This window comes from Danio rerio, chromosome 17 (assembly GCF_049306965.1).
Source record: "Danio rerio strain Tuebingen ecotype United States chromosome 17, GRCz12tu, whole genome shotgun sequence".
NCBI lineage: Eukaryota > Metazoa > Chordata > Actinopteri > Cypriniformes > Danionidae > Danio > Danio rerio.
Genome location: NC_133192.1, coordinates 37,905,360 through 37,915,650, shown reverse-complemented (window position 1 = coordinate 37,915,650; position 10,291 = coordinate 37,905,360).

Genomic DNA, 10,291 nt, shown 5'->3' with positions numbered 1-10,291 from the left:
TACATAATTTTCTGTTAAAGACAATTCATATGCGCCAGCCCGTCAGTTTCATTTTTTTTAATTTCAACAACTTTGACCACAATGAGCCAGGTTTTACAAACTATTTGCAGCACTTAAAGTATTCCCCTCATAAGAATAAACTCAGTCGGATGGATGAGAGAACATAAACTTAATGTAAGAATAATCTTACGGAGCGGCGCATATCACGTCTGTGCAGCCAGTGCCTGAACGAAATGCTTGCATCACTGAGACACAGCGCACAGCCCACCAATATATGGACACTCGTCACCTTAGAATTATAAGGTTCTATCTGATATTTTTTGTTAAAATTGAGGTATTGACATATTCTTATTAAATGACAACTTATTTACTTTTTTTTTTTTATAAGTTGTTTGCATTTTAAGACTTTTTATTTAAAAGCAAATGTCACACACATACAGTTATCTATATGGAATGCAAAAACATTAAAGCTCAATTTCTCAAAATCATCCAGAACACAGATAAAACCTTATAATTCCAAGGAGACACACTTCTAAAACAGCAGCGCAAAGAGGAGAAATCAGTGCGTTTAGGATCTGTCTAGTGTATTTATTGAACCTTTTCTTATTTTAAAGTTTCAGGAACAGCCAGTAATAACCCTCTCTACTCCAGTGTTATGAATGTGATCTGCATGATCTAACAGACACAGTGCAACATGATTTAGAAACAGCAGTGATCTCCATGTTGCAGGTAAAAATAAAAATGAAGCCATTTAATGCAAACCCAAATGTATTTCTCCAATAATTACTTATATTAACAGGAACAATTTGTCTTGGAGAAAGTTTTTCTAGTTGTCATGAATGCGACACGCAGTTTGAATTGTGAATGAATGAAGAATGATTGACTGGCGCAGCTGCTGGATGCGAAATGAACATGAATTTAACCACATGAATATTCATCTGTGCTTCCACATTAAACTATAGAATGGCTTCAGAACATTTGGGATATTGTAGCCTGCATGACAACTTTCTAGTGCCTTGTAATAGGCTGCCTTCGTGGCTTTTGATGGTTTATAAATTACACATTATCGTGCATTCGCAAGATCAGATTTGGATCTGTACCAGCTGGCCGATTCCCGATCCAGCAAAAATATGCGGTATCGAATCAATATCTGATCCATATCTGGATCAGTGCATCCCTAGTTTTTAGCCATATCAGCGTAGAAAACAGCAAATTATCATGTTCTGTCTGGCTTAGTACACAATGCAAATACAGAAGAGTCAAGCTTTATTTAGAAAAAAAAAAATATATATATATATTGCAACTTTTTGATCACTTTTGAGCAAGATGCTAATGGTCTAATCCATTTCAATGGTCTATGCTAAGCTAAGCTAAAAGTGCTTCTGCCAGATCCGGAGATTGGCTGAACAAATTAAACTCCAGGAGAGTTGTAAAATGAGCCTATTTGCAAAAAAAAAAAAAAAGTGTTTTCTGTTTAGGTTTTTACGTTTAGTAATGTAAACAACCTCCTAATAGGTAATCCAGCCTATTATATCTTTTTTTTTTTTTTTCAGTTTAGTGGCTAATTCTTACGAGTTTGTACGAGTTTAGTCAAACAAAATTGTACGATTAAAAAAAAAAGATTCATGGCACCCAACCCAATCCCTAAACCTAATCGCCATTGGGTGATGAGCAAATCATCCTAAATTGTATGAATTAGATCAGACGAATTCATACGAGTTAGGCACTAAATCAAAAAGTTACGAATTGCTGTGAAATTGTATTGAATAATCAGCTTATATTATATTTATGAAAAGGAGTGAAAGTGCTTGGCGTTTTACTGCCACTAGTGCTAATTAGAGCTGTGAATTGTATCTATAGGCATGTTTTATGAAAATGTCGGTTTTCAGCCTGTGTTTGGAACTAGCATACTGGAAAACATCATGCCTGGCACCAAGATGACAACAAAAACAGCAAGGGTAGCAATTATTCTGCGGTTTAGAAAAGCCAACCAAATAACAGGCTGGTTACGACAAACGATCTCAATCCAGTCGTTTGAACTCCGCTAGCAAATTAGCAACCGTGGCGTGTGTTTACAGGTGCAGCAAACACGCATCTAATTACTGCCTTGCTGGTAATTGTATGTCTGATGAACAGCGTGTTGTACTAGTTTACCAGAGGTTTGTTGGCATAATCAATCAGTCGTTGGCTCACCTGTAAACCGATTTTAGCGGAGAGCTCCGGTTGAAGTGTTGTGGATGGCAAACGCCGCTCTATCTCGCAAATCTCTAATTAAGGTCTCTCTTCTGTTTGGGACAGTGACCTATTCCCATCTTCCAATGCCCTGAGTGATGCACCTGCACCTCCCAAAAAAACAACACAGATGCCCTTGCAGATGCGCAAAGATAGGTCGCGGACTAGAATTCAGCCATCCATCCTTCCACGCTCAAGCATTCTCCATTTTTCTTCATAACAAGGCCTCTGTTGGCTGAGGGGCGACTGGGACCCGGCGATGGCCAGTGTTGTATCGGGCTGCTGCTGCATCACCTGAGAAGGGGCCTTGTGAACGGAACCAGTAAATAAACACATTAAAGTGTAGTGGGGACACAGCTGCAGCCATAAAGCCAGAAGCTTCTCTCGCATGATCCCTCACTATAATGGGCTTCTGAAGGACCTGGGAGGTTAATTATGGATTGGAGACTTGCGCCCAAATACTTTGGCAGAGATTCTCCCCCTCCGCCGAGCGTACAGCCTCCTCAATTATGTGCCACTGGATGGAAAGGAGGCATTTACTCACACATGAATTCTATGAATACCAATGGCCGTGTTTTGCAAAACGCAATTAGGGACGACAGTGGCTCTATAATCGGACGCGTGCTGCTGTAAACACATATTTGCTTTTAAATCGAGTTGATCTCCACCTTAGCCGTTTGGAGGTTTGGTCTTGCTTGGGTATAATGGAAGTGTCCACTTCTGTGGAGTAATATAATTGTTTTGTTGGTTGTTGGAGATTTTATTTAGAAGCTCCCTTTGCTGCTGTTCTGTGTATAATGTTGTCTTTTTTTTTTTTTTTTGTTCATGCTTATCACGTTTCTGCCGTATATTTTCTTGTGGTGCCCTGTTGCTGTTGGAGGAAAGCTTTTATGAGCTCACCTGCTGTCTGTGAGTGTGGCTGCCATCTGACTCAGGCCTGACTGACTGGACACAATGTAAATAATTGCAGAGTTTGTCTGGCCATTTCTTTGCACATGACACTCTGCGAGCTCAATTGTGAAAGTTAGCCTATGGCACTGGTGTAAGTTGAGTCATGAGGTCTCTGACCTACAGTTCCAGCCAGGCACAGACTGTTCAGAATAGTATACTGACATATTACTCTAACTTTTTTTGTGGCTTGAACTGCTGCAATTTCTAAAATATTTCAACGTGAATGTCTACTTTTAGCTAGATTAAATTTATTTAATATGAGGAGCATATATATATATATATATATATATATATATATATATATATATATATATATATATATATATATATAAATTGTTTGATTGCATTGCCATTCAGATTCATACTTTTTTACTTTTTTTGTTGAGCTGCGTAAACGGTGACATTTCCAATAATGTCATTTTATTAGTATTTTTATTACAGTTGTGCAATGACAAGGAATTTTTGTCAACTGCTCTGTTAGCTTTTTTTATTTTTATATTATTTTATTAGAATGTTAAATTATTTTGCATTTTTTAAATTTTCTTTTGTTTGTTTTAGTTTTTTTTTAATTCACCCCTAACTAAAATTTATTTATATTTGTGCATTTTTGTTTGTACAAGTGTTGTTATTTATTTATTTATTTATTTATTTATTTATTTATTTATTTGTTTGTTTGTTTGTTTGTTTGTTTGTTCATTTATGTATGTATTTATGTATTAAATGTATACATTTATTATAAATACATTATAAATACATTTATAATCTATTAATTTATGTATTACATTTTTTATTTATTTATTTATTTTTGTCATTTTTGATCTCTGTCTTTTTAAGGGTTGAAGAAAATTAAGTTTTGTTCTGTCTTTTAAGTTTTAAGTTAAGTTCTGTCTTTTTAAGGGTTGAAGAAAATTAAGTTTTGTATAAAAGACTGTGCTTAGATTCACTTTTTAGCCACTACACTACAAGATCATTTATTAATTTTCCTCCGGCTTAGTCCCTCACGGCTCGTTTACACTGAGTGGAAAAGTATGGTTGTGTACGGGTTGGTACTGGTCTCCTTTATCAGATTTGCCTTTCCACTGCCAAAATAATTTCAATAAGCAAGGTGTACGACAGAAAGTTTCATTCGACGTCATTCTCACTCAAATGCACTTCTCACAAAACAGATGCTTTTTACACATAATTACTTGTGCATAAATGTTGATCACTTACCTTTCTATGAAGATGATTTGATTGTAACTGCAGATCAATGATAAATAACCTACTGTAATGTCTGCAATTATATAGAATAAATAAATGCAACATATACAAACACATGCAGACCCTTACAGTCTCCGATAGGTTACCAATTATAGTAAAACTACACACAGCATACATTTAGTCCTTATTTGGGACAACACTATAGCCCAGACTTCTTATCTGTATCTTTAATCTTCACCAGCACATGTAACCTCTTGTTAGAAAGGAATTATGTCATTCTGAGTTCATAATAGTCCAAAAGGCGATGCTAATAGTTAAACATGGCAGTTTGTTTTAGGTTGCTGAAAGACAACGACAAGGTTTGTTTGAGCTCGGGTCGACCATGGCTTGTTATGACATATCTCTGTAAACCATTAGTGTTCAGCTGCACGTCTACCTTTGCCTTTTGGTACCCTTTTGTCATGCTAGGTACCCACTGCAATTTAAATTAAATCATAATTTAAATCAATTCTATTATACTGCATGTCTTTGGACTGTGGAAGAACCAGAGCACCTGGAGGAAACCCAAAAAGATGGAGAGAACATGTAGACTCCACATAGAAATGTCAACTGGCCCAGCCGGGACCCGAACCAGCAACCATCTTGCTGTGAGGCGACGGAGCTAGCCAATGAGCCACCGTGCCACCCATCATTGAAAATATATTGGAGAAATTAAAGCTTGTCAACAACCTCATCGGTTACTATTAACATCACTCCACATACTTGATATCCAGCCAAGTCTATGTCAAGTAAAATGTACACAAAAATAAACATGCTGTCTTTTGATTGTTTTCAAGTTTGCACTTTGTCTCATAGCTCTTAAAACAAATCTTATACACATTCCAGCCATCTTTTATCCATAATTAAGAATCATTCGCCAAAGCTGGTGGCGACTGCTTTACACAAATATGTATTTGTCGTTCAACATGAAATATTTTCTCTTTGCCGTGATGCCATTAATTTATTCCCTATGACTCGCCCTTTGGCTGCCATAATGACACATGTCATTAATTGTATGTGAACAGAACGGAGAAGACAGGGAAGGCAAGCTGTGCCAATCTAATTACGCTGCATTCTTTTTTTGCTCCACTTGGTTTCAAAATAAACTATTGATATCAGTTATTAGATTAAGCGAACTGCTTGGTGACTTCGCACAGCTGTAGGCAGTGTACATATGGATATCCTATTGATCTGATTTACATAAGTTTTCTATTAGTTCACAGAGTGCACTCAGGGTATTGAACAATAACGCAGATGTGTATGAAATACTTGCTATTGACCAGGCACTGGGGAGAAAAAAAAGGATTAAGATTTCATTAAAATGTTGTGGTCGTATTTTACCTATTGACTATGTTTGATAGGATGGATTGAAAAGTAAAATGCTGACCTTTGTTGTTGTGCTTTAGTTTTCAAACTGAGAGCCAGGGACCACCAGGGAGTCATGCTACAGAATGGTAATAGAAGTGGACATATATATTTGAAAAAATAATTTTTAAATAATGATAAAAAAAAGAAATAATGAAACAAATAAAAGTAATTGAACCCTATCATTTTAATCCTAACATTTTATTAAGATAACAAAAATGATTCAATCAAATAACACTTATATAGTATATTAAATAAATAAATGAATGAATGAATGAACAAATAAATAAATAACGAAATAATTAAATAAAGAAATAAATAATCAATAAATAATATAAATATAATAAATATAATAAATAAATATAAATATAATAAATAAATATAATATAAATATAAATAAATAAATAAATAAATAAATAAATAAATAAATAAATGAAATATTAATATAAATAACTAAATAAATAAATAATTAATATAAATAATACGTAAATAAATAATAATCAAAATAAATAAATAAATAAATAAATAAAACATGTTTGTATAAAATATATGCAAATAAATGATCAAATGCAATATTATTAAAATATATATGTTTTGTGATGACAATAAGTGAGTACATATTGTAGTTTATTATTATTATTATTATTATTATTATTATTATTATTATTTATTTATTATTTTATTTTATTTATATATTTTTTACTTATGCTTATATGTTTTGTGGTCATAAGAGAAGTACTTAACTAATTAGTGAGTTAAATTTTAGTTTCATTTAATTGCATTTTTTGCAATGACATGATATAGGATATAAGACTTATTTTGGATGTTATTTATTTTTACTTAGTTAATTAATTAATAAGTCTTATGAATCAATTAATTTGTTTTATTCTTTTTTTGTGTTTTTGTACCTTTATTTTTATAAGTGAGTGAATAATGTCATAATTTAGGCTGACATTTTCTTTTATTAATATTTTCATTAATTGTTATTGAGTTGTAATTTATTTATTTTTTATATATTATTTATTATATTATGTATGTGCAATAACACAAGGGTGTATAAACAGTCGCTAAATTTGTGTTATGCTCTTTCACTATCACAGATAACACTGAAAGCTGTTAAAATAGAATGTTATGTTGTAACATTTGGGAAGTGTTATGTCATTCATGAATGAACAAGTGATAATGTACAAATGATCAATGCATGCTTTGTTGTGTTACAGCTGCCACACACACATGAACACACACTCAGTCAGACACAAACTCATCCAGCCGAACATGTTTGCCTAAGGGACCTTGCAGAAGAGATGGGTCTGAACTTGTCCTCCACTGGGGAGCAAATCAAATCCTGGTGCATTTTCATCAACTGTCATCGTCAGAAAGATATTTCTGCAGGGCCAGGCAGGAAATTAGGCTATTAAATTACAGCTTCTCACAGGCCCTGTGTCATTCTCTCTTGCTTTCCTACAGCTGTTCCATCAAACTGACTCATTGGAGCCATTTATCATACCCCAACTTAAACAGCCTCTCAAAAAACTGTGTACGCTTCATTCGGCAAGTGTTCAGGGTGTGTTTTTTTGTTTGTTTGTTTGTTTTTTTTCTGTCCTCTATTCTATTTTGCTGTCTGTTGTCTTTTCTTTCATTACTCACTCTTTGTATAGAGCTCACTACAGGGAGTATTAAAACTCATCATAACTGATGCAATGTTCACCTAATGGCCCGTTTCCACTGAGTAGTAAGGTTCGGTATGATATGGTACACTTTTATGGCTGTTTCCACTGTCAAAAGGTACCAAAAAGCAAACCATACTTTTCAACTTTTAAGTACTTTTTGCAAAGGGTACCTAGCAAGACAAAAGGGTACCAAAAGGTGGAGCTTGACGTGCGCAGCTTACCGCTATTGGTTTACAGAGAAACGGACAAACTAAAGAGTAAAGCATGAAAAAACTAAGGAGAAGCCAAAAAAAAAAAAGGAGCAAATGATTCTTTCAGCAACATAAAGCATTAACAAACTGCCATGTTCAACTAATATCATCGCCTTTTGGACTATTTTAAACTCAGAATGACAGAATTACTTTTGGCAGTGGAAATGCAAGCCTGATAAAGGTGACCTGTACCGACCCATACCGTACTGTACCACTCAGTGGAAATTGGCCATAAGAATGATGCTAATTGTGCAGAACACAATTGCAATAATTTCTGAGGCGAACAAAATCCACCCAGAATGGTTTACAGATAAAATTGTTGAGGTAAAATTATTTAATCGGATGTAAACTGTTAGCTTAGCAACATGCTGGCATCAGATGCTAGTGTGATGATGTTAGGAACAGATGGAGTTTGAGATCCCTTTCTGTTTATTGTGTGCAAGTTAGGACACAGTTTATGCAAAGACTATTGAAAATCAAATTGTTTATTTATTTATTCATTTATTTATTGATGTTGGCGATTACTCGCTTGTTTTTTCAGTTACAGTACCATGTTACCAGCATTTTGTTTTTGCAATATTTGATCGAACTGCATATTTTCCCCCACACTGTTAGCTAAGCAACATGCTAACAGCATATGCTAGTGTTGCTAATACTTCTTGTTTGAAAGTGATGTTTGGATGATACAAAGTTGTTAACTTTAGAAATGCCAACTCGTTTTGTTTTTGGTGGGGTTGTTTGCTTGGTTGCTTTATCAGTTAGCATGTTAACATATTTTTTATTGCAATATTTGATTGGACTGAGCACTATTTTCTACACAGTTAGCTTAGCATCATGCGTACGCCAAATGCTAGTGTTGAAATCAATTGGAGTTCAAGTCTCTTTATGTTTGTTGTGTGAATGTTGGACACAAAGCTGTTATAGAAGTTCCAAATAATGTTTTATGTTGATGTTGTTGTTTAAATCAGCATGTTGGCTGATTTTAATTTTCATTTTGAGCAATTTAACAATCCTTCTTTTGGCAAAGTGACATGATGATTAATGAGCCTAAGTCATTGTCATATTTTAGTTTCATATTGCAGTTTTGTAGTGAAAAAAAAAGAATTAGCAAAGATTTTCATGATTTACATATTTTGTTCCCTTTTTTATTTAAAGCTGTTGTAGTTTAACTCCTTATGCATTATTTATCAAAAAACAATGAACACATCTACAAACAGCTGAGAGTGTTTAACCCAGTGTTTTTAGCTCAGCAACAACATGTTCGTTAACATTGCTAACATCAAATGCAGAAGTGTTGAAATCAATGGCATTTCAAACTTTGTGATGCTTCTATCACTAGCAAACATGCTGAGTATACAGAGCACTCCAAATCAACATTTATAAGTTTTCTTTTAATCTAGCATGCCTTCTTAGAAGCTAGCCCTCTTCATAGGCAGCAGAAAGGAAAGCAGCTTCTTGATTTTGAAGCAGAATGAATACTTTCATTTCTTTTTCTCTCTCCGACCCTCGTTCTTCTGAAACTTGTGCTGATGTCTAAGGTTCTGAGGCAGAATCAATTTCTTTTGGGTCAGATGAGGTCAGTGGCTAGTCTGGAAGTGGAGCGAGTGAATTAATGATTATCATATGGCACATATGACAAGGCTCGCGAGCGCAGACTATCATCGACCCGCTTATTGGCCCTCTGTTGTAGCGTCTGAAACTGCAGATGTGAAGGGAAACAGACTGCATGAACAAGGGATATTAGCAGTGTTTGTTTCTTCAGATTCTATGGCATTTACTGTAAGGCAAGAAACTGCAGGCAAAAACAAGCGTAAATAAGGCCTTGAAAAGTACTTTTCTCAGTTTAATGTAGAGATAACATCAAAAAACAGACTTAAGTATTTATTATGTTACACTTTAAAAATTTGTGTCTGCTGGTTTCAATTATAATACATATTTTTAAAAGCTGTTTTTTTCAAAATAAGTTTTTTTTCTCTTGCACTGAGCCATACATCTCCACTTCAGCAGCTCTCACTTGAAACAAGCTGTTTAGTTTTATTATCTGTTAAATGTTTTGAAATCATGTGCTTGTCTGTTTTGGCTGTTTGCTGAATTTTCAGTATTATGTAGTGCTAAAAAATGATTTCAACATTTAACTGTAGTATGTACAAACAAACAAACAAACAAGCATGCAAACAATAATTCTGAGCCTGAGTTCATTCATTGTTGACTTTTTTGTGCTAAAATTATTAATAATAATAATAATTATATTAATAATAAAAATAAATTTTATTTGTAGTGTAATGTAAATTTCTGAAACTCAAAGCGCAACAAAGCAAAATACTAAAACAAGGCCAGCAGCACAGCATAATTAAAAAAGCTGCAATGAACAATAATACTATGAACCATAAGATAGAAATAAAAAGAGAGTCTTAAGAAGTTTCTTAAAACAGTCCAGAGAGGCGGCAGTCCTAATGCTGATGGGTAGTGTATTTCACAGCTTAGGCGCACTGTATGAGAAAGCCCTACCACCCATGGTCTTGAGCTTACAGCGTGGCTGATACAGGGTAAGTCCTGATGCCTAAGGAAGACTGCGGGCTGGGG